General features: G+C 45.3%; 1 long non-coding RNA gene across 1 annotated transcript in view; it reads right to left on the reverse strand.

The window, feature by feature from the left end:
• Positions 1 to 554: 554 nt before the first annotated feature.
• Positions 555 to 25,897, reverse strand: part of LOC139232579 (uncharacterized) — a 37,778-nt gene continuing 12,435 nt past the window's right edge. Inside the window, exon 3 of the long non-coding RNA XR_011588038.1 lies at positions 555 to 1,974. This is a non-coding gene — a long non-coding RNA (uncharacterized lncRNA). The remainder of the gene's footprint in view (positions 1,975 to 25,897) is intronic.

Consider the following 25,897-nt stretch of genomic DNA (forward strand, 5'->3'; position numbering starts at 1 on the left):
GATGACTTAATGCAACATGCTGAATTGCACGTAGCAGCCTTGACTTGGGGGTCTGTGAATTTTCACAGTCTGTCTAAATGCAGCCTGTTTGAATTCTCTATCAATCCCCCCTTTGATTCTTTCACAAACTGAATCATAAAACATCAGGTATCACTGGTTAAACATTCTACAAAATAATTTCATACATGTTAATATAGTTTCCTTCTAAAATTTGTTGATGTGTATCGCCACATGTCCGGACTAGTAGCTTCCACACAAATTTACACCAACCCGAGTTCTATCGTGGCCACAATGGAAGTCTGGTTTTAGTACGTTAATTAACCTTATTCCAATTTAATCCAAATCAATATCTTAATTCAACCAGTAAACAACCTTCTCTTAAGCATAACATACCCCTGTGCCACGTACAGACGGTCTGCTGGGACCTGCAAGGTGTCTCACATGCGGGACAGCAGCTACAGTCGCCTGGTCGCAACAACATTTAATCAACATAAACAAACAATATAAAAGTAAAACAATTATAACAAATAGAATTAAACCTTCCACCAATGAAGTTCCTATTGAACCTAGCCATTCAGTGGCTCCGCTCCACAAAGTGAATGATGGGGGTTACTTAAGTTTTTCTACCTCCTTTTGGATATGCTCCGCTAAGTGGGTAATTTATTCAGAGCTATCTGGGATATATGTGCAACACTCAGTTCCGAGTAGGGTGCAAGTATTTCCCTTTTCAGTCAGGATGTAATCAAGGGCCAGTCTATTCTGTAGGGCTACTGTGCGGATTGCTACCATTTCTGCATTGATTTTAACTAGGGCCTCTGAGGTATCATTGGCTACCCGTTCCACAACGGATGCCATGTTAATGGGTTCCCTTGCCAGTCTGGCGGTCCCATACCTGGGGATCAGAATGGCAAAGAACCTCTCTGTTCCTGTGATAGCTCTCTTAGGACGGTGTAAATGTTCCAACAGTGACTTTATATGATACATATAAAGCACAATGTAGGCTAAATAGCAGGATCCCGTCCAATTCTGGGGCAGCCGGGGTAGGCCTTGTGGCCACACACCCAATAGGTGCCATTATAGGCAATGAAGGTTAGTTGTTTCTTTGTTAGCAACACTCCGGGGTCTGTCCAGGCTTTTCCATCTGTTTCATTCAGAATCCCCTTTACGTTAAGAATTCCCACATCGGCCCAGTTTGGACGGTTCCGTGGCTTGATTATATTATAATTCCGGGAGAAGTTACTATACCCCATATTTTGGCCTCCTTTGATGTTTCTAATCAGACAGACCGATTTCCCCCGGTCTTCCTATTCCCGTTGTATTAGTGATAACAAAAAATGGGGGCCGTATGAAATTATTGTAGCACATTTGGTATCCCCCTTCAAAGGTAGTCAGATTGTAACCTGCTGACTTCCATTTACGTGCCCAGTTTTCCGTATCCTGAAACGCATTGCCTGTTTTGTTTTGATTAATTATCCACTCAGCCATTTCCGAGATATTCAAGGGAACTGGCCTCAAGGGAATCCCTCCCTTTGAGTGAATAGGAATATGCGCACACACCCAACACCTAGAAATGTTACCTTGTTTGGCATAAATGTATGACATATATAAAAAGGTATTTGCATGTAATTCCCTTGCTACCCTACTATTTCCCTTTAGTGCAGAGGGTCGGCTAGTAAGAAGTAGGCCTATGTCTAGAATACCTACAATCAATAATACAGTAAATTTATACATTTTCGCAAAAAGTAATTGTCCTTATTAGATTTCAGCTTCAGTTATAGGTGCTTGTTTAATGTGTGAAGCGTGGATCCAGGCTTTCTTTCCTTGGACTTTAACAGCTAGGGTGGTCAATAACACTTGATAAGATCCCTCCCACTTGGCACCCAAAGGTTCTTTATGCAACTTTTTCACATACACCCAGACTCCCGGGATGATGTCGTGTCCTCCTTCGGGTGGATTACCCCAAGCTGCCGATACCTGTTGGGAAACAGAACTAATAGCATTGGTTAAGTTCTGACAGTATGATAACAAAGTGTCACTCATTAAGTGAACATCAGCTTTCCGTAAATCGATAGTTCCTGGCAGCGACATGGGTCTTCCTGTTATCATTTTAAATGGGCTTAGACCTGTAGTTCTGTTCGGGGTTGCCCTAATGCTACATAGCACTATTGGTAGTGCCTGGGGCCATGGTGTTCCTTCTTGGTGATATTTGGCAAGCTGTTGTTTCAGAGTTCGATTCATTCGCTCTACTTGTCCTGATGATTGTGGATGATAAGGACAGTGTAAATCCCACGAAATGTTCAGTAACCTACAGACTTCTCGGCAGACAGCACCTGTGAAGTGAGTTCCCTGATCTGAGTCAATGCTACTCGGGACTCCCTATCGGGGAATGTAATCCTTACACAAGACCTTTGCAGTGTGATTGGCTGTGGCTCTTTTAGTTGGGACAGCTTCTACCCATCTAGAGAATCTGTTGACCATGACAAGAATGTTAGTGTATCCTTGGCATGAAGGAAGAGATATATAATCAACCTGCAGATGCTGGAATGGTCCGACAGGGGCAGGGGGCCTCAGTTGGGGCATTACCGTGATGGGTCCAGAATTATTTTTCTGGCAGACCACACAGCGGTCTATCACCAGCTGGGCATGTTTTTTAAATCCCCGACCCACCAGCTTTTCTGGAACCGTGCCGTCATCTGTTGTGAGGCCAAGTGTCCCCACGAGTGGCTAAAAAAGGCATAAGTGCTTGTGGCGCAACTGGTTTGTCGGTAACTCTTTGTCTCCAGACACCATCTTCACATAGCTTATTTCCTGTCTCAATCAATGTCCATTTTTCCTCTCGGGAGCACTCGCTTTGCATTGTTTGAAGGTCTCGTGTCAGAGTCCTGAGTACTTTCCATCTGCACATCTGTGTTGGTTCTTCTGGAGGAACGCCCTGTGAGGCGGCATCTTTAGCTGCCTGGTCGGCTAGGGCATTTCCCTGTGCTTCTGTGGTATTTTCCTTGGTATGGGCCTTACACTTCAGGATGGACACTTCCTGAGGTAATTGTATGGCTTCTAGTAAGTCTCGGACTTCTTTTCCATTTCGGATAGGTGTACCAGCAGCAGTGAGGAATCCTCTTTTACGCCATAACAGACCAAAGTCGTGAGCAACTCCAAAAGCATAATGCAAATCTGTGTATACATTAGCTGTCTGTCCTTCTGCTATTCTATTCGACATGCTTCTGACAGGGCCCGTAACTCGGCCTGTTGTGCTGACGTTCCTGAGGGTAAACATCCTTTTGCCACTACCTCATATAAGGTTGTAACTGCCCATACTGCTTTTCTGGTACCATTGTCAACAAAGGAGGAACCATCTGTAAACAGGATGAGGTCTGGGTTGTGCAGAGGCTCATCTGCTGCTAAGGCTGCTTCTTCTGTTTCTTTTAAAGTCTCCATGCAGTCATGCTCTTCACATTCTCTCCCCTCTTGCTCTCTCGATTCTGACATCGGGAGCATAGTTGCGGGATTAACCGGGCTGGCCCGGACAATATGGAGATTAGGAGCTTCCAAAACTGCTGTCCAGCGGGTCCATCTAGCTGTCGTCACCTGAGACATTCTATTCATAGACAGCAAAGCGTGTATGGTGTGGGGACACTTGACAATCAGCTTTTGGTCGATGACTAGACCCACAGTGGTCATTACCGCTCGACATGTAGCTTCCATGGCCCTTAGGCAACTTCCCCATCCGAGGGCTACCGCATCCAGTTTTGCCGAAAAATAACCAATAGGTCTTTGCCGATCCCCATGTTCTTGTGTCAGTATAGCTGTCATATATCCTTCTTTCTCATGGACAAACAGGGTAAATGGCTTACCACCGTCGGGGATTCCCAGAGCCGGTGCCGAACACAAAGCCTTTTTCAAACTCAGGAAGGCCTCTTGCTGTTCTTTAGTGAGGGTGATGGCTTCTTTAGAGGCACGTTTCCCCTTTAAAATATAATTCAATGGCTGAGCAAGCTGTGTGAAGGAGTCAATCCAATTTCTGTTAAAGTTACACAATCCCAAAAAAGACCTTAGTTCCTGAATAGTGGTGGGGTTTTTAGCAGCCCAAATGGCTGCAGTTCTATCCTGGGTAAGTTCTCTCTTTCCTTGTGAAATCTTTTGTCACAGGTATACAACCTCTTCTTGGGATATTTGTGCTTTGTCGATGCTGGCTTTATGTCCTTTCAGCCGAAGGTGATCCAGCAAAGCTCGTAAATCTTGTTCATGCTGTTCTTCCATGTTTGAAGCTAGCAGGATATCGTCTACATATTGGATGACTGTGGATGACAGGGGAGGTAATTCTAGCAAATGGCTTTGTAAAGCCATGTGGAATACCGTTGGGCTGTTGTGGAAACCCTGCGGTAACCGGGTCCAAGTATACTGCTGTCCTTGGACCGTGAAAGCCTCTGGCACCGTGTCGAACCTCCGGTGCCAGAGGCACCGATCAAAATCTGTTGGCCATATTTATAACCGAGAAATATTTATGTTCCGGTTTGAGGGCATTAAAAATGGTGGAGAGATCTGCGACCAAAGGAGCTTTTTGATCAATACACTAGTTAGCTTTCCTATAATCGACAGTCAAACGCCAAGTCTCATTAGATTTCTGTACCGGCCACACGGGGCTATTGGAGGAGCTATGCGTTTTAATAAGCACCCCTTGTTTCTCCAATTGCTGAATAACCGGTAAGATTCCCGCGATGGCAGTTGGACTGATGGGATACTGTTTAGTGCATGGAGGCTTGGTCTCGGTAAATGACGCAGGCTCCATCTAGAGTAGGCCACAATCGTTCTTATCTTTAGTCCATATCGGGTGTTCCTTCAATTCTTCTTTCTTCAAAGTTCTAATTGACCATGTCACCCGACCATCCTTGAAATGCAACGATGAATCTATTTGGATTAGAACGTCCATTCCCAAAAGGGGTTGATCTACTGGGCCTATCCAGACCGGCGTGGTTAGTTCATGTGGACCCAGCCCTATAAGTACCAGTGTTGTCCTTTTAATTTCCATTTTATGGCCCCCAACTCCATAGGCTGTACGTGCCCTACCATCCAACAGCAAATAGTCTCCATATTGTAGGGGTAAGAATGTTAATTCCGCCCCTGTGTCTAAAAGACAGTCCACATCCTTATCGCCCACCCTCACAGTTGTATATAGTCCATCTCCCCTCTGTTGTATTAGTGCGAGGAGGGGGGCCAGGATGGGCTCTACTCGTTTTTTGCTATCCCAAGTAACTCCTTCTGTTGTTGTATTGTCAGTCGCTTAAATGCTTCTATGAGGTCATTATCTTGTGACAAGCCTGGTTTGTTGTGCTGAATTGTATCCCTGGCTGCGTCCTCTTCCCCAGCCACAACCTTTCTGTTTTGCCCTGCACGTCTTGGCCCATTGACCTTCTTTCCCACAATAATGACATTTTCCAGGTAATTTTCCTAATGACTATTTATCGGAATCCTGTGATTTCCATCCCATAGCCTGTACAGCTCGGACTTTAGCTCCCATATCCCGATCTAATTGGTTACATCGATCCACCAATGCTGCAAAGGTAGTTCCTCTACCTTCCCAGTTCGGTAACACTACCTTAAGCATTTTGGACAGTTCTGGCTTTAGACCTGCCACGAAAGCTGCTTTCAGGGGTCCAAACACTTGTTCATCCATTTCCTCATCTGTATTATTCATACCCGAATGTTCTAGCTACATGCATCTAAACCGCTCGTCATACTCCAGGACCTCCTCTGTTCCTTTCTGTTGGCAGGCTGCAATTTTCCCCCAGTCTGTCTTAGCTGGACTGAAGGCTTGCAGCCAGTGTTTAATCGCCTCCCATCCTGCGTCTAATTCTTGCTCATCCTGCCCCAAAGCTTCTTCTACCTTGTCGTGCAATTTTCTTCCCTATGTTTTTGGCACCATTATGGTCAAAATTTGCACTCCGTCCCAGGGATGAAGTTGATATATATTTCTTAAGCAGTCCAATTGGTCCCACGTTTTTACTCCCCCTTTCTTTGGATTGGGCAATTCCTTGGACCATTTATCAATTTTCTCTGGGTCTGCCGGATCATGAACTAAGTAATTTTTATACAGCCTTTTCTTCGTTTTTTTGGTTCCGCCCTCATCCGCAGTCTCTTCTGATTTGACTACAACTCGTCTTTTTTAAATGGGGCAAAGCGCACCCCTAATTCTTCATCCTCTGACCCTGTATCGTCGGAGGATTCAGAATTCGTATCTATTCCTCGGTCGTGTCTTCGGGTTTGCGCTTTTAATTTATCCGAACATGGGTACCCTGGGAATTGACCGATACATTTTCCTTTTCCTATTACTGTCTCTTGACCTAATGATTTTTTCCATTCTTTAATTTCACCTTTAAGATCTGGCCCATAACCGCTAGGGACCATCTAGTTCGCTCTTTATTTTTCATATGGGTTGTTTTTCCCCAGACCTTTTTAATCTCGTCCAAGGACCATTGTCCTTTGGAGGTTCCGTACTTTTGTTTGATCTTAATATAGGTTTTAGATAAATTGAATTGTTGCTCTATGTATTCTTTCAACTGTTCGAAAATTACATCTAGCGAAACCTGATGTGGTGCTTGCCCACCTTTAACAGTTGTAGGCAATTCTTTGCTCTTATCTCCTGCTGCCATAATACTGATTTCTTTACTGGGGTCTCGAGTTGTAGACTTTCTAGCCGATCAATAGGTCGATGATTAATTAACTAACACACCGCCAAAGTTTAGACGTCTATGGGACCTCGAGCCGACTACCAACCGGAGGGTTCGCAAACTGGAGGCTTTCGGAATCGCGTAGAAGGAGAGGCGAATTTAGACTTTTGACCGAGGACTTTTATAAAGAGGAGTCCTTACCTCAGTATGTAGGTCCGATGTCCAAAATTCAGTTTCTTTCCTCAGCGATCGTGTTCGTGTTGCCAAAATTGTTAGATCTCTTAATTTCCAATGAAATATGAACTCCGATTGTAGTTTTAATGTCACTTTATTTCTGGCAGACAGCAACAAGCTTCTGGCTTTAAGCCAGGTCTTTGTCCTTCTGAGACTACATGGTCAAAATGGCTGTACTTATACCTGGATCAATTTACAGAAAAGAACTCGCCTGCTTTGACCTTGTTGGCTCAATTAATAGTCTTTTAACCTTTTAATTGGCTCGCTACCCAAAGTCCTAAAATGTCAAGTTGATTGATGACTTAATGCAACATGCTGAACTGCACATAGCAGCCTTGACTTGGAGGTCTGTGAATTTTCACAGTCTGTCTAAATGCAGTCTGTTTGAATTCTCTATCACTGTTGCTGTTGTCCACGAGGGTCCTGACGTTCCACTTCCAAACTTAATTTTAAAAGATGGCAGATGTCTGTGCGTGAATTCTTTTAAGGTGGGGTAGCCGTTGCACACCAGCTACCACACGATCTTGGTCCAGTGGCAAGGGGATCCAAGATGACTGGAAACCAGGCTCCACGACATGGGCCTAATACATTCAAGCAGAGTCAGCATGGCTTTATGAAAAGGAAATCGTGTCTGACAAATTTGCTGGAGTTCTTTGAGGATGTACTGAGCAGCATGGATAAAGGGCTACCAATAGATGTTGTGTATTTGGATTTCCAGAAGTCATTCGATGAGGCGCCACAGAAAAGGTTACTGCACAAGATAAGAACTCACGGGGTTTGGAGTAATCTATTAGCATGGACAGAGGATTGGCTAACTAACAGAAAGCAGAGAGTCGGGATCAATGGGTCATTTTCAGGTTAGCAAATTGTAACTAGTGGGGTGCCACAGGGATCAATGCTGGGTCTTCAACTATTTACAATCTATATTAATGACTTGGATGAAGGGACCAAGTGTAATGTAGCCAACTTTGCTAAAGATTCAAAGATAGCTGGGAAAGCAAGTTGAGAGGAGGACGCAGATTATCTGCAAAGTGATATAGACAATGCTAAGTGAGTGGGCAAACATTTGGCAGATGGAGTATAATGTGGAAAAATGTGAGGTTATCCACTTTGGTAGGAAAAATAAAAAAACAAATTATTATTTAAATGGGGAGAGATTATAAAATGCTGAGGGACAGAGGGATCTGGGGCTCCTTGTACATGAAACACAAAAAGTTAGCATGCAGGTACAGCAAGAAATTAGGAAGCCAAATGGAATGTTGACCTTTATTGCAAGGGGGACGGAGTATAAAAGTAGGGAACTTTTGCTACAACTGTACTCCTGCTCCTATTTCTTATGTTCTTATATCCAAGTACTTTTTAAGTACTATGAGGGTTTCTGCCTCTACCACCCTTTCAGGCAGTGCGTTCCAGACCTCCACCACCCTCTGGGTGAAGACATTTCTCCTCAAATCCCCTCTAAACCTCCTACCAATTACAGTCAATCTATGACCCCTGATTATTGACCCCTCTGCTGAGGGAAATAGGTCTGTGCTATCCACTCTTTCTAGGCCCCTCATAATTTTATACACCTCAATTACGTCTCCCCTCAGCCTCCTCTGTTCCAAAGAAAACAACCCGAACCAATCCAATCTTTCATCATCGCTAATATTCTGCAGTCCAGGCAACATCGCCATAAATCTCCTCTGTGCCCTCTGCAATCACATCTTTTCTGTAATGTGGAGACCAGAAGTGTATGCAGTACTCCAGCTGTGGCTTAAGTCGTGTTTTGTACAGTTCAAGCATAACCTCCCTGCTCTTATTTTCTGTGCCTCGGCTAATAAAGGCAAGTATCCTGTATGACTTCTGAACCACCTTATCTACCTGTCCTACTACCTTCAGGGATCTTTGGACATGCAATCCAAGGCCTTCCTTTTCCTCCACAAAATCTTAGTGTCCTACCATTTATTGTGTATTTCCTTGCCTTATTAGCCCTCCCCAAGTGCATTACCTCACACTTCTCCTGATTAAATGTCATTTGCCACTGTTCTGCCCACCTGACCAGTTCATTGATATCTTCCTGCAGTCTACAGCTTTCTTCTTATCAACCACACGGCCAAATTTTGTATCATCTGCAAACTTTTTAATCATACCTCCTACATTCAAGTCTAAATTGATATATATATACCACAAAAAGCAAGGGACCTAATACTGAGCCCTGTGGAATCCCACTGTGGAGCCGTCCAGTTACAAAAACATCCATCGACCATTACCCTTTGCTTCCTGCCTCTGAGACAATTTTGGATCCAACTTGCCACTTTGCCTTGGATCCCATGGGCTTTTACTTTTGTTACCAGTCAGTCAAAAGCCATATCAAAGGCCTTGTTAAAATCCATATAGACTACATCAACCACACTACCCTCACTGACCATGTCTCTGTGATGTAATTAATTCCAGGAACTCTATTCCAGTCATTCTTCAATACAAAGTTAAACCCCGCTTCTATTATCCATTGCTAACTGTCTTCTTAAACCACTCTCCCCTTTCTCCTCCACCCTCACCTCTGACAACAAGTGTGAGGAGCTCATTAACTTCTTTGTCTCTAAGATTAAGACCATCCGTTCAACTTCCTCTGCCACTTCCCTACCTTCCCCTAGCCCACCGGCCCAAACGTCCTCTAAACTTCCCCGCTGCCCTAGCCCCAAACTTGAATCTTTCTCCAGTTTCTCTCCGGTTTCCCTTCATGACCTCCCCATGCTCAACTTGTCCATGAGACCCACTTCCTGCTCCCTCGACCCTATTCCCACCAATATGCTCACCACCCAACTTCCTTTTCTGGCTCCCATGTTTGCTGACATTGTTAATGGTTCTCTCTCCTGAGGTTCTGTCCCCCTTTCCCTTAAATCTGCCGTTATCAACCCTCTCCTCAAAAAAACAACTTGACTTCTCCCTCCTTGCAAACTACCGCCCCATCTCCAACTTCCCATTCCTCTCCAAAGCTCTTGAACATGTTGTCACCTCCGAAATCCGTGCTCATCTTTCCCGCAACTCCATGTTTGAATCCCTCCAATTAGGTTTCCACCTGTGCCACAGTACTGAAAGGGCTCTTATCAAAGTCACAAATGACATTGTGACTGTGACTAGGGTAAACTATCCCTCCTTGTCCTTCTTGACTGGCCTGCAGCCTTTGACACGGTTGATCACTCTATCCTCCTCCAACGCCGCTCCACCATCATCCCGTTGCGTGGTTCCATTCTTATCTATCTAATCATAGCCCGAGAATCACGTGCAATGGCTTGTCTTTGGAGTTCGGGGATAAGTAGCAGAATGGATAGCTAGCTGGCTTCAAGACAGAAAGCAGAGAGTAGGGGTAAAAGGTAGCTATTTTCAGTGGGAGAAGTTGGGCAGTGGTGTTCCATAAGGATCAGTGTTGGGACCACTGTTGTTCATAATTTACATTAACGATTTAGACTTTGGAATGAAAAACACAATTTCTAAATTGGGAGCGATAGTCAATACCGAGGGGGAATGCAACAAGTTACAGGAGGACATTAATGAACTTGCAGAATGGGCATATAATTGGCAAATGAAGTTCAACACAGATAAATGTGAGGTATCACATTTTGGTCGGAAGAATAGGGAGGTCACTTATGACTTGGAGGATGCGAGTCTCGGTGGGCTAAAGGAACAAGGGATCTCGGAGTATAAATACACAAATCACTAAAAGTTGCGACACAGGTTAGCAAGGCCAGAAAAAAGCAAACCAAGCACTAGGGTTTATTTCTAGAGGTATATAATTGAAAAGTAGGGAAGTTATACTAAACCTGTGTCAAACCTTAGTTAGACCACAGTTAGAGTACTACATATAGTTCTGGTTGCCTTATTAAAAAAAGGACAGAGGCACTGGAGAGGGTGAAGAGAAGATTTACAAGGAGGATACCAGAAATACGAGGGTATATGAAGGGTTAATAGCGTTAGTGCGAAATTGTGGGACTGGTTCTCAGGGTGGTTAGGATCTATGGGAATGTCACTAATTCAAGGTCTGGTTATCTTTGTGGTGGTGGTAATAATGCTGTATTGTCTATGTATGTTACTTAAATGTTGTATAAGCAAAGCACTGTCATCTTTACTATCGAGCAGACCTGTAACCCAACCACCCTCCAACTACGAGAACCTAGCAGTGTCTCAGAAGGTGGCGTACACACGCACAAAACACCTATATGATGAGGTTTTACAAGCAACAGAATGAGGTGCGACAGGAGATGGGATGTGGAGACCCCAGGGCTCAGGAACCGGCACATCACATCACCAATTTTTGCATTAAGACCGGGTATGCGTTGGCCTAGAATTATGTATCTGAAAAATTTCGGCCAAATGAGGGATTGAAGGGTTAATAGCATTAGTGCGAAATTGCTGTGCTTTAGAAAATGTACTGTATGAAAGGATGAGATAAGCAATTGCGAAAAGGTCACAAGACACTGAGCAAGAAAGAAACCAACCACACCAGATGCTGGCCGAAGATAAGGAAGTAAGCCCGAACAAAGACGAAAAAAACTCGTTGCGTAGACACTTTTGCAATGCCAGATGTAGAAGCAGTGACATGTGACCTTTGCGGTTTACAACTTTAAATACTCATTTTTTTATAACCCCAAATTGAGTTGTTGCCTGGTTGAGGGACCTACATACAACTCCCCTGGTACCTTGTATTAATAAACTGTGTGTGTTTTCAACTCTCCAACGTAGTCTCGGAGTAGATTTATTTCTACCTCGGGGTTTTCCCCCAACAGTATACATATCAGGAAAGGATGAACAGGCTGGGTCTCTTTCTCTTGAAAAAAGAAGGCTGAGGGGTGACCTAATAGAGGTCTTTAAAATATTGAAAGGTTTTTAGAGAGTGGATACAGAGAGAATGTTTCCACTTCTGGGGAAAAGCATAACTAGAGGCCATCAATATAAGATAGTCATCAAGAGAGAATTCAAAAGAAACTTCTTTACCCAAAAAGTGGTGAGAATGTGGAACTCGCTACCACAGGGTGTGATTGAAGCGAATAGTATAGATGCATTAAAGGGAGGCTAGACAAGCATATTAGGGAGAAGCGAATAGAGGGTTATGCTGATAGATTTAGATGAGGAAAGACGGGAGGAGTCTCGAGTGGAGCATAAATGCCCGCATGGACTGGTTGGGCCGAATGGCCTGTTTCTGTGTCGTATATCCAATGTAATCCTATGTAATACCCGTTCCAGCATCGTTACCTCTGGTGTCCCCCAAGGATCTATCCTTGGCCCTCTCCAATTTCTCATCTTCTTGGCGACATTATCTAAACACACATCATCAGTTTCCACGTGTATACCGACGACACCCAGCTCTACCTTGTCACCACTTCTCTCAACCCTTCACATGGTCTCTAAATTGTCACACTGCTTGTCCGACATCAAGTTCTGTATGAGTAGAACTTTTCTCCAATTAAATATTGGGAAGACCAAAGCCATTATTTTCGGTCCCTGCCACAAACTCCATTCCCTAGCCACTGACTCCATCCCTCTCCCTGACATCTGTCTGAGGCTGAACCACACTGTTCACAACCTTGGTCTCATATTTGACCCCGAAATGAGCTTCGGACTATGTATCCGCAGTATAAGTAAGACCACCTCTTTCCACCTCCATAACATTGCCTGTCTCCACACTTGCCTCAGCTCAACCACTGCTGAAACCCTCATCCATGCCTTAACTATTCCAACACACTCCTGGCTGGCCTCCCACATTCTACCCTATCTAAACTTGAGGTCATCCAAAACAAGGCTGCCCGTGTCCTAACTCGCACAAAGTCCCATTCACCCATCACACCTGTGCTCACTGACCGACATTGGCACACTGTTAAGCAACACCTCGATTTCAAAATTCTCCTCTTTGTTTTCAACTCTCTCCATGGCCTCACCCCTCCCTATCTTTGTAATCTCCTCCAGCCCCACATCCCCGCAGCCCCCTCCCCATCCCCCCCCCCCCCCGAGATATCTCCACTTCTCTAATTCTGCCCTCTTGAGCATCCCTAATTATAATCGCTCAACCATTAGTGACCGTGCCTTCAGCTGCCTAGGCCCTAAGCTCTGGAATTCCCTCCCTAAACCTCTCCGCTTCATTACCTCTTTCCCCCTTTAAGATGCTTCTTAAAACGTTTCTCTTTGACCAAGCTTTTGGTCACCTGCTCTAATTTCTCCTTATGTGGCTCGGTGTCAAATTGTTTGTGTTGTAATACTCCTGAGAAATGCCTTGGCAGATTTTATTACATTAACGGAGCTATATAAATACAAGTTGTTGTTGTTACTGGTACAGTGACATTGTGATAGATCTTTTCAGTGCAGAGGAGGGAGAGCGATTTTGGGCGGAACAAAAAGCAAATGTAAGATTGAAAATTGTATATTCTGAAATTCTCTCCTGCACTTACAGTAATTTGTGATGTTAACGTATTTTACAGGGCATTACATGAAGAGGATGTGTGTTGTGTACGCGCAAATAACTGACAAACTGAGTGGAAGAGCACAAAACCTTCCACAGACTTTGCGATGAATTTTCTGTTTGGAACGATGGCTGCCTAGCTCGTGGTGATACAGCAGTAATTCCCAAGTAGCTTCCACAGTGCGTTCTCTCATTGGCACACGATGGACACCCTGGAATTGTCCGCATGGACTGGAGATGTCGCGATTCAGTATGGTGGCCTGAGATTGACACTCGCATCGAGGAGTGTCTGGTCTGGAAGTCTATGACAAACCCCAATGATTATTCCTCGCTCACGTGACTGATCCACTTGAAACCTAAATCACCTTGGCTGTTCTGATGTAACATGATTCGAGCTTCCGCAAGCATTTTGTTCCTCAGTGACAATTATATTAAACCCATCCAGCCACTGATCCTCTCCACACTGCCTGCACCACTTGTAGCCCTTTTAATGAATTGCTCTGAGGGCATTTTGAATCAGTGCGCAACTGGAGTCATGTGTAGGCCCGGTCTCTCCCTGAAGGACATTATTCCACCATTTCGCTTTTTATGACGTATAGAAATCTTTCAGTAGCCTTTCGTCTATTTTATTCAAATTCTTCGCCTTGTGTTAATTAGTTGTTACTTTCTGGAGGACTCACAACGACCTCTCCCGTTACAGAGAATCCACCGACAGGAACATCAGGTGAAACCTTTCACTCCTGAAATCCCTGGTTCCTGTTTGTTTCCTGCTGTCTTGTAGATAATTACATCTGGAGAGAGCAGAGTGGAAAGGCTGAGGGGATTGGCAGTGAAGAGGGCTTTGATTTTAATTCACAAACTGCAAGTGTGTGTAGGTGTAAATAATAAAGTGAGCAAATAAGGACCTGTTTGATGGGACAGTTTAGAGGGAGCTTTACTCTGTATCTAACCCGTGCTGTACCTGCCCTGGGAGTGTTTGATGGGACAGTGTAGAGGGAGCTTTACTCTGTATCTAACCCTGTGCTGTACCTGTCCTGGGAGTGTTTGATGGGGCAGTTTAGAGGGAGCTTTACTCTGTATCTAACCCGTGCTGTACCTGCCCTGGGAGTGTTTGATGGGACAGTGTAGAGGGAGCTTTACTCTGTATCTAACCCGCGCTGTATCTGCCCTGGGAGCGTTTGATGGGACAGTGTAGAGGGAGCTTTACTCCATATCTAACCCGTGCTGCACCTGTTCTGGGATTGTTTGATGGGACAGTGTCGAGGGAGCTTCATGCTGTAACCTGCTCTATACCTGTCCTGGGAGTGTTTGGGGGGACAGTTTGGAGGGAGCTTTGCTCTGTTTCTAACACATGCTGTACCTGCCCTGGGAGTGTTTGATGGGACAGTGTCGAGGGAGCTCTGCTCTGTATCTAACCTGTGCCATACTTGCCCTTGGTTGGTTTAATGGGACAGTGTAGAGGAGCTTTACTCTATATCTAACCCCTGTTGTACCAGCCCTAGGATTGTTTGATAGGATAGTGTAGAGAGAGCTTATATCTTCTAAGAGTGTGTGAATGCGTGTCTGAGTGTGAGTGTCAGGGAGTGTGTGTGTGAGTATCAGGGTGTGAGTGTCAGGGTGTGAGTGTGTGTCAGTGTCAGGGTATGAGTGTGTGTGTGTGTGTGTGTGTGAGAGTGTGAGTGTGTGTGAGTGTCAGGGTGTGAGTGTGTGTCACTGTCAGGGTTTGAGTGTGTGTGAGTGTCAGGGTGTGTGAGTGTCAGGGTGTGCGTGTGTGTCAGTGTCAGGGTATGAGTGTGTGTGTGAGAGTGTGAGTGTCAGGGTGTGAGTGTCAGGGTATGAGTGTGTGTCACTGTCAGGGTTTGAGTGTGTGTGAGTGTCAGGGTGTGAGTGTGTGTGACTGTCAGGGTGTGAATGTGTGTCAGTGTCAGGGTATGAGTGTGTGTGTGAGAGTGTGAGTGTGTTTGAGTGTCAGTGTGTGAGTGTGTGTGAGTGTCAGGGTGTGAGTGTGTGTGAGTGTCAGGGTATGAATGTGTGTCACTGTCAAGGTTTGAGTGTGTGTGAGTGTCAGGGTGTGAGTGTGTCACTGTCAAGGTTTGAGTGTGTGTGAGTGTCAGGGTGTGAGTGTGTGTGAGTGTCAGGGTGTGAGTGTGTGTCAGGGTGTGAGTGTGTGTGAGTGTCAGGGTGTGAGTGTTTGTGAGTGTCAGGGTGTGAGTGTGTGTCAGTATGTGTACACACTCCCAGTCGCACAGCAACGGAACCTGCACCGTTTGATGAACAACCAATAGTTGCAACAACAGGATATCGATTTATTTACAATTTACAAATTTACAAATGTACGAATCAAGTTGAAGATTGATCAGTTTGCTGTTAAGAGGCGGTGGAGGATGATCGGGGCAGAGTCAGGAGAGGACAACCGATCCAGCGAGGATCACGCTGAACGAGTAGGAGAGGCAACTCAACCTGAGGATGAAGAGGAAGTATATGGGATATACACCTTCACCACCAAAAACCCTCCGATAATTTTAAAAGTTAAACTCAATGGCACTCCAATCGCCATGGAATTGGACACGGGGGCGAGTCAATCAATAATGAGCCAGAAGGCATTCGAGAGACTGTGGGGCGACAGAGCACAACGACCCAAGCTGATCCCGATACAGGCAAAGCTGCGCATCTACACCTCTACACCAAGGAACTGATACCAGTTATTGGCAGTGCGGACATAAGAGTATCCCATGAGGAAGCAGTGCACGATTTACCACTGTGGATTGTTTCAGGTGATGGGCCAACGCTGCTTGGCAGAAGATGGATGGGGAAGATTCGATGGAACTGGGAAGATCTCTGAGTACCTTCTCGGCGAACAACATCTCCCTTGCTCAAAGGCTGAGCAAGCCCCCTCCTTCAGCTGAACCAGGCATCGAAGTGCAGATCCATTTGCAGATCCCCGAGACACAGGCCGCCCATCACGACCACGAGGAGGTAAAGATCAACCGAGCAGCGGTACAAGCACAGTACCCACCACCCAAAGCCGACGACCTCTTCGCGACGATGGAAGAGGCTCCAGGTCGACCAAGCAGAGTAGGACTCTGGCCGAAACAATCCGAATGTGTCTCCCCAACGCCAGAGGCAAAATCCTTGGGGAGGAAGATCGCAGCAGTCGGCATCACGGACACGGACGAGAGAGCGTCCAGACCATGGGACGAAAGTACGTCCAGACCACGGGATGTTGCCGCAATGAAACAGAGGCATGTGTTGCCCAGCAAGGAAGACGACTAGGCTTGGGGCAAAGGTAAAGGGGCGGCCGCTGAGAAGGCCAGGAACCCACTTCGTTCCAGTAAGTTGTTTGCACTGTGTAATCCATGTGAGCGCTCTTTCGCAGCCAACAATGTATTATCATATGGGGTCGGGGGCACCTTACAACAAGCCAAAGTAGCGGGCGAACACCAACCGGTCATATATGTATCTGACAAAGTACTTGTAGCAAGTGATATGTTACCGCACGGGCTCGGGAGTGTTGTGCAGCAAGTCAAAGTAGCAGGCGAGCCCCAACTGGTTGTACATATATCCAATAAGTTAACCAAGGCAGCAGCCTGTGTTCATGGGACAAAAGAGATGTACCAAAGAGTGTCCCAATATTTGCTTGAATCAGACAAGCTGCCCCTCCCAGTTTTGGGAGAGCAGAGGCATCATTATCGCTGCATTGTTTCGAGAATGTCTAACACTGTCTGTGCACTGTAACATGATCTGCCACGGGCCAGGCACTGAGATCGGCACTAATACCCTCAGTTGACTACCGTTGCCCACCACCGGGGTAGAAACAGCGCAGCCGGCAGACGGGCTCGTTGTTATGGAAGTGCTAGAAAGCGAGGGGTCAACCGTAACTGCCCCCCAGCTTAGGACCTGGACCAGCCAGGCTCCCACGTTACCGCCTGCTAACAGCGAACCGCTAGACGCAATGTTGCAGCTTATCCGTCGCAAAGACGATATACTCATCCCATCAGATTGGCCCCAATGGGACAACTGCAACGTTACAAAGAAAAGGCAGGGAGGCTACACACAGTCGGTGGTCCGGGGCGTCCATACCATGGCCCACGATCCACGGGAACCACACGGCCTCCCGCCACTACTGAAAGTCTCAAGGCCATATCAGCCATCCTGGGCTTGCCAGACCTTAGGGTCAGCGACAATAGTCCGGAGCGAGCAGCCCAAATCATAAAGCCAAGCACCGCACGTGTCACGGTAGACTCCCTACAGACCCGGCTATCTCAGGTGCTACGCAGAATCACTCAGAACCGAGCCTTCCGTATGCTATCAGCAGAGAATGTACCATGATCGCACGGCTCCTCCACGCGACATCAGAATAAATGATGTAGACCATGTTCAGGGCCCCATATGGGCTGCTAGCACTATATGAGCCAAAGAGGGGAATGGAGTGTTTGTGATGAAAATGGAGTGTTTGTTGTGAAACCATGTAATGGGCAAACGCAGAAAGCATTTGGACCAGACCAAACTGCGAACTACAGATAACCAGGAACCACTGTGAAAGGACTGGGCCCCCAGCGACCCACTAACACAATCGACCTCGCTGTCAACTACGAGGATGAACCCACCGTGCCCGACAGTCCGATCAAACCAGCCGTGCGGCAGTACAGCAATGATCCGACCAACTCACCCATGCCAGGACTTCAACTCAGGCGATCGACCCGGGAACGCAGAGTGCCAGATCGCCTCAACTTGTAAATAACTTGTACATAAGAATTGGGGGGGGGGGGGGGGGAGTGATGTTATGTATGTAAACCTCACCAATATGTAAGACTTGCCACCAGGGGGCACATCTGTGGGAGACCTAAGGGTCACCTGTGCATCTTGGACAAGCAGGTATATAAGGTAATTACCATGCTGCTTCCTCACTCTGGAGTCTAAGTAAAGAGACCAAGGTCACAACAGTTTGAGCTTGTGGAGTTATTCTGAACATAAAAAGAAGCAAAACCATTGAGCAGAGAAACATTGACACAAGAGTTGCAATGAATCAGCAGGGCACTAAATAACTGGGGTAATAATGTCGTTACCGCCTTTACCAACTCGGGCTTAGTTATCATTTGTCGTAGCCCACAGACGGCAGCCAGGGATTGAAGGGTTGAGTACTGTGGTGTCTTCTCACTGACGGGACAGGTTCTGCTCATCGCAAATAGTAACTGCTTTTTCAGGGTGTCCAGCATTGTTCTCATGGCACATTCTGTGTCCTCAGCTGGTGATCTCCACATGTCACTGACATCCTTGTCCAAAGGGACGGGGTAGGTGAGGAGACAGAGCATTTCATCACTAGACTCCAGTGAAACGCAAAACTGCTGGTGATGCTTGTTGAGCAGGATGTCCATTTTTGATTTTACTCCAACAGACTTTGGCTGTCACAACATCCTGTGAGCAGAAACAGGCCTGCACTCCTGTCCCACCGCCCTGACATGCTGTATTGCTCCACCAATCCACTGGCCTACCAAGGCCCTGTGTCATCACACCAAAACACCCAATAAATGATTCCTGCCCTGAGGAAATAGATAGGTTACTTTGCACATACACAGGTAATCATCGTCACAAACTTCCCTTTCTGCAGTGTAAACTTTTCTCTCTCTATTTCTCAAACTGTATCTTCTGCTTTCAGTCTCTGGTTGTTTCTTCATTTGCTGACCCCAAAATCTTTCCAGTGCCGACAATTGTGGAGTAAATCAAAAAGATCATGAACAAAAATTGACCAATTCATTGTAATGTTCTTGCACATAAGGTTTGTTTTGGTTGAACAGGCGATGCTGAAGATATTTACATAATACTACAAGATATTGCGTTAATCTGATTTGAATAACTAATGTAGTGATCAGGTTATCAACATAAAGCATCTCTTGCTCATTAAAACACCCTCCATTATTCAAAATAGAAATAGTTTACTGAAATCCTTTATTCCAGGAAAAATACCTTTCTTTGATTCACTACGAGCTTCACTTTCGCAAACCAAGGTATTCGTTTCTCTGTTGATCTTTTGAACTGAAACTGTCTCTTCCATAGCTGAGGTAGTGTCCTCAGTGAAGCCCCTAAAAACTTCATCTTTATCCTCTCCTGAATGGGACATCATCTGTGATGCGGCATTTTGGTTCTGAAATGCAGAATGTGACGATACAACTGTTCCTCACAGCTCCTGAATTAGAGAATAGCTGCCTCAAGACTGCCTGCATTACTGGAGGGATTATGCACAAGTTAAGGTGTTTATCTATTTTTCCTCCCCATCAGTTCTTTAGCATTTTTATTAAACAAAGCTACCCGACTACCCATTGGATAAATGCAGTCACTCCCCAGTGTAGTATTGAGCCTCACATATCAGAAAGTTGCCATGTTTGATACTGTACTCCAGTGTTGAGTTCACTGAGCTCAGAAAATGTGGGAAACTTATTACAATTAACCTCAGTACCTCTTGCAAGAGAGGAAATAAAATTAGCCAGGATTCCCACAGATTGCTGACTGATCATCACTTCTGGAAAGGGTGTGTGCATGTTTACGATAAAAGGACAGACCTTCTCCAACAATGAAGAATCAAACATATGAAGAGCAGCCACTTAGCAAATGCCAACAGAGCTGCCCATTCAGTCAAACATAGAAACAATTGGGCGAGACTTTCCACTAGGTGGCCATTGCCCCCAAAAATGGGCAATGTTCCAGCGATGTGGGACGTCTTGACCTTGCTGATCGCCGGCACAATGCCCATTTTTATTTTGCGATTTTCCACTCGGCCTTACCCCAGCGATGTCAAATGGGCGATGTGATTTTTCGGCGATTTCCCGATCGCGCACCAAAAACGGTAAAAAAAAACATAGAAACATAGAAAATAGGTGCAGGAGTAGGCCATTTGGCCCTTCAAGCCTGCACCGCCATTCAATGAGTTCATGGCTGAACATGCAACTTCAGTACCCCATTCTTGCTTTCTCGCCATACCCCTTGCTTCCCTAGCAACGCTATTGTGCGCATGTATGGGATTTTTTTGTGTTTGAGTTTCTTTGCTGCATTTTGAGAGGTCAGGGGTCATCACACATGCTCAGAATCACAGGGAGAGTCAGAGAGAGAGAGAGAGAGAGGGGAAGGAAGGGAGGAGGAGCTGTTTGAGTGTGTTTGGATTGCAAATCGAAATCTTGTTGAAAATGATTCATTCTTTTTGTCTTTTAAGTAATTTTTTTTGACCAATATTTGAACTTAGATAACATACAATATACAGTATATTATCTAATATATTGAAAAATATATTTAAATATATATATTACTATGGAGGGAGAAACTGAACGTAAAAGGGCTAAACCCTTTAGCGAGGAGGCTAACGAGGTGTTGGTGACTATAGGGAGCGGTGTGGATGATTTAACACGGGGTGGGCATGAGAAACCTCCACTCCGTGCATATAGGAGAATCTGGGCTGAGATTGCCAATGTGGTCACCTCGGCATCGAACGAAGTGTGTGCACCTGACCAGTCCAGGAAAAGATGGGACAGCCTGCTGGCAGCAACCAGAGTAAGTTGCATTTTATATTTAAAATTACACATATGTAATATTTAAATGATGTATAGAAATTTTAATTGGAATCTTCAATGTCATTTCATTATAGTATTAATTAATTAAATTATGAAATAATTTATGCATTCTAACACTAAGTTGAATTTTATATTATGGAATATTGTTCATATTGTTCGTATGCAATGCAATGCAAAGTTCTAATCGAACATTTAAATATGTCAATCTTAAATGTTTATTACCAAGTCAATTAGCTTGCCATGCAATGTTATCTTATCATTTACAGAAGAAGATATCTATGAATAGAGCCGAGTAGAGGAGGACGGGCAGCGGCTCTGCTCAAGTTCAACAACTTTCTGAATATGAGGAGCTTGCAGTTGTCTTAGTGGGGCCTGACAGCATATGGGGTATTGAAAAGTATTCTTATGTAATGGATTATTGAAAAATGGATATGTATTGATATGTATGTTTAATAATAATGAGCACCGTTAATGTCCTAATAAGTTGTTTTGAAATGTTTAGAAATGTCATTCGTCTTTTTAAGGTCAAGTGTCCTGGAACGTCAACTACCTCGCAGGAGGAAAAAGAGGAACAGCTTCCAAATGTGGAGGAAGAGCAGGAGGAGGAGGAAGTGGAGGAGGAGGAGGAGGAGGAGGAGGAGGAGGAGGAAGAGGACGATATTGTTTTTGTGGAGAAGGAACAACCTGTGGCCATCTCAATTGAAATGGATGAGGCACCGGGACCAAGCGGTGTACAGGTGGTGACGCCAAGGCACGAACTATTGCCAACGCCGACCCCACGGAGGTCGGGTCAGCGGGATGAGCAATCGCCTGCCATGGTGGGCCAGACGGAGAGCTTGATATCCCTGTGCAGGGAGACGGTCGAGATCGGTCGCGACCTTATCCAGGGTTTCGCGGGTTTCTCCGCAAACTGGAGCCAGTTCTCCGAGAACTGGAGCCAGTTTCCAGCAACCTGGAGCAAGTTCAGCACGAACTTCTCCAACTGGTCTTCCGTGCAAACACAGACAGCACAGGAGACATTGGAGGCAATTTGTGAGCAAACCGCCGCAACCAATGCCCTTTGGCATGCGTTGATGGCTGCACATGGCACTGCACCCCAAGGTGTTGTGTCAGCTCGCAGCGAGACCCCGAGCACGCAAGCGAGTACAGAGGACACACGGAGGGAGGGTGTTAGTTTTTTTAAAATTAGTTTTCTTTGTTAATAAAAAAAAACTTGAATTCAAAAAATTTTGTGCCTTCTCTCTTAGTTACATTAGTTAACAAATTTACATTTGTTCATCCTTATTTGTTTATTCTTTCATTGTAGCAGTACTTTACTTAAACTTTACTTAAAGTAAGCATTAATGCCGATGATAGGCCAGTACAGGCAAGACCACAAGGAAACCCCATGCAAATGAAACTTTTGATTAACCATAACTGTAAATGAACATTTGAAAATCCACAATGATAGTTCATGCAAAGCGTTCATTATTTAGCTGCTGACGCAACGGCTTAGCGGCCGTGTAACTGCCCCTGGTTACTGGTTTTCGGGAGGAGGGTGGTGATCCCGGTGCTAGATCGCCAGGCTGATTGCGCTCCCCTAGGTCCTCGCCTGCGTCCTCTTCCGCCTCTTCCTCCTCTTCATCCTCGCCCGCTGGCTCTTCTGTCTCCCCTCCTTCTGGAGGTGGACCTGCAGCCCGATCTGGCATTACTTGTCTTCTCCTTATAGCTAGGTTATGCAGCATGCAACACACCACAATAAACTCGGCGACCTGGTCAGGGTGGTACTGTAGGCTGCCTCCAGAGTGATCCAGGCATCTGAAGCACTGCTTTAGGACTCAAATTGTCTTTTCAACGATGTTGCGAGTCGCTATGTGACTTTCATTATAACGTTTCTGTGCTTCAGTGATGTGATTACGCAGAGGGGTCATCAGCCAACTGGCAAGGCCATATCCTTTATCCCCCAGCATCCAATCGTGATCTTCTGTCTGATTGACAAACAGGTCAGGGATAGCACTCTCACGTAGGATGTGCGCATCATGGATGCTGCCAGGAAATTTAGCATATACTGTCAGAATTGTTTGATTGTGGTCAACAACAAGCTGCACATTTAGGGAGTAGAACCCCTTTTTGTTACAAAACACTTCCGTGTTCTTTAAGGGTACTTTCAGGGCAATGTGCGTGCAGTCTATTACTCCCTGTACCTTGGGGAAGTGTGCTATCCTGTAGAAACCCAAAGATCCCTCGGTCTGTACCTCCCTGGTCATTGGGAAGCTTATGAAGTCCATCCTGTGAGCGTAAAAGGTTTAGTCACTTGTCAATGCAGCAGTGTGTAGCTGAGAGATATGGCAGATGTCGCCAGCTAAAGCCTGAAAAGATCCCGATGTGTAAAAGGCTAGGGCAGCAGTAACCTTCACCTCAACAGACAGTGCGGTTCTAATGGTGCTGGAAGGCTGCAAATAGCCCTTGACGAGTTGGCATATCTCATTGATGACCTCTTTCCGGAATCGCAGCCTCCTAAGAAGCATTTTCAGACAAATTCAGGTAAGATTGCTTTTCCCAGTACCTTCACTGGCTGTACGGTCTCCTCCTCTGTTTTCGTCTCCGTCTACGCATTTCTCTGCCACCTCTTTGATTGATCCTTTCAGTAACCAGTGTGTGAGCAGTTACAAGTAATGGCAGGGAAACCATAGGCTCCATATCACTATCAATAATTACTTTCACTAATTTAAAATAACCTCTCTACTCCCTAATCACTGTATTCTGTACTCTCTGCACTCTCTACAGTGTTTACCAGTCAGTTTATTAGGCCCCAACAATATCAGTAAATAATTTCACTATGTAAAAGCTATTTCCAAAATAATTTCAATAGATAAAACCTATTTCCAAAATAACTTGATAATACCTAAGTTATATACCCTGATCTAATATTCTGAGTAGAATTATCTTTAAATTAACTCTCTAAATAACGCACAACTATTTAGCTCCTTCTTTTCTGCTGCCTCCACCCTTCCACCGATCTTCAAAATGGCATCCGTAGTGCCCATTTCCTTCTATTAAGCCTAGTAAAAGCAACTATTTCTCAGCACTCTTTTGGGCGTTGCATCGGCCCAACAAAGTGCATGCTAGGTGCTGAAACTTGGGATGGGCATTGTGTGGGCGATCATTTCGGCAAAGTGGAAACTTGGGCACCTGTTTTTCCGGCGATGTTTTGGGCCTAGTTTCCACTTTTTCATGAAAATGGGCGATGGAGGTTCGTTTTGGGCGATAGGTGAGCCTTAGCTGGGCGATGTGAAGTGGAAAGCCTGGCCTATTGAAAATAGGTGCAGGAGCAGGCTATTCGGCCCTTTGAGCCTGCACCGCCATTCAATATGATCATGGCTGATCATGCAACCTCAGTACCCCACTCCTGCCTTCTCTCCATAACCCCTGATCCCTTTGGCCGTAAGGGCCACATCTAACTCCCTTTTGAATATGTCCAACAAACTGGATTCCACAACTTTCTGCGGCAGAGAATTCCACAGGTTCACAACTCTCTGGGCGAAAAAGTTTCTCATCTCGGTTCAATATGGCGTACCCCTTATCCTTAGACTGTGTCCCCTAGTTCTGGACTTCCCCAACATCGGGAACAATTTTCCTGCATCTAACCTGTCCAGTCCCGTCAGAATTTTATATGTTTCTATGAGATCCCCTCTCATTCTTCTAAATTCCAGTGAGTATAAGCCTAGCCGATCCAGTCTTTCCTCATATGTCAGTCCTGCCATCTTGGGAATCAGTCTGGTGAACCTTCGCTGCACTCCATCAATGGTAAGCACGTCCTTCCTCAGATTAGGAGACCAAAACTGCACACAATACTCAAGGTGTGGTTTCACCGAGGAACTGTACAACTGCAGCAAGATGTCCCTGCTCCTATACTCAAATCCCCTCGCAATGAAGGCCAGCATGCCATTTGCTTTCTTTACTGCTTGCTGTACCTGCATGCCTACCTTCAATGACTGCTGTACCATGACACCCAGGTCTCATTGCATCTCCCCTTTTACTAATCTGTCACCATTCAGATAATAATTTGCCTTCCTGTTTTTGCCACCAAAGTGGATAACCTCACATTTATCCACATTATACTGCATCTGCCATGCATTTGCCCATTCACCTAACCTGTCCAAGTTCCCCTGCAGCCTCTTAGCATCCTCCTCGCAGCTCGCCCTGCCACCCAGCTTAGTGTCATCTGCAAACTTGGACATATTCCATTCAATTCCTTCGTCTAAATCATCAATGTATATTGTAAATAGCTGGGTCCCAGCACTGAACCCTGCGGCAGCCCACTAGTCACTGTCTGCCATTCTGAAAAGGACCCGTTTATTCCCACTCTTTGCTTCCTGTCTGTCAACCATTTCTCTATCCACGTCAATACATCACCCCCAATCCCATGTGCCTTAATTTTGCACACTAATCTCTTGTGTGGAACCTTGTCAAAAGCCTTTTGAAAGTCCAAAAACACCACATCAACTGGTTCTCCCTTATCCACTCTACTCGTTACATCCTCAAAAAACTCGAGAAGATTTGTCAAGCATGATTTCCCTTTCATAAATCCATGCTGACTTGGACCGATCCTGTCACTGCTTTCCAAATGCGCTGCTATTACATCTTTACTAATTGATTCCAGCATTTTCCCCACCACCGATGTCAGGCTAACCGGTCTATAATTCCCTGTTTTCTCTCTCCCACCTTTTTTAAAAAGTGGGGTTACATTAGCTACCCTACAATCCATAGGAACTGATCCTGAGTCCATAGATTGTTGGAAAATGATCACCAATGCATCAACAATTTGTAGGGCCACTTCCTTAAATACTCTGGGATTCAGACTATCAGGCCCTGGGGATTTATCGGCCTTCAGTCCCATCAATTTCCCGAACACAATTTCCTGACTAATAAGGATTTCCTTTAGTTCCTCCTTCTCTTTAGACCCTCGGTCCACTAATATTTCCAGAAGGTTATTTGTGTGTTCCTTAATGAAGACAGAACCAAAG

This window comes from Pristiophorus japonicus, chromosome 20 (assembly GCF_044704955.1).
Source record: "Pristiophorus japonicus isolate sPriJap1 chromosome 20, sPriJap1.hap1, whole genome shotgun sequence".
Lineage (NCBI taxonomy): Eukaryota > Metazoa > Chordata > Chondrichthyes > Pristiophoridae > Pristiophorus > Pristiophorus japonicus.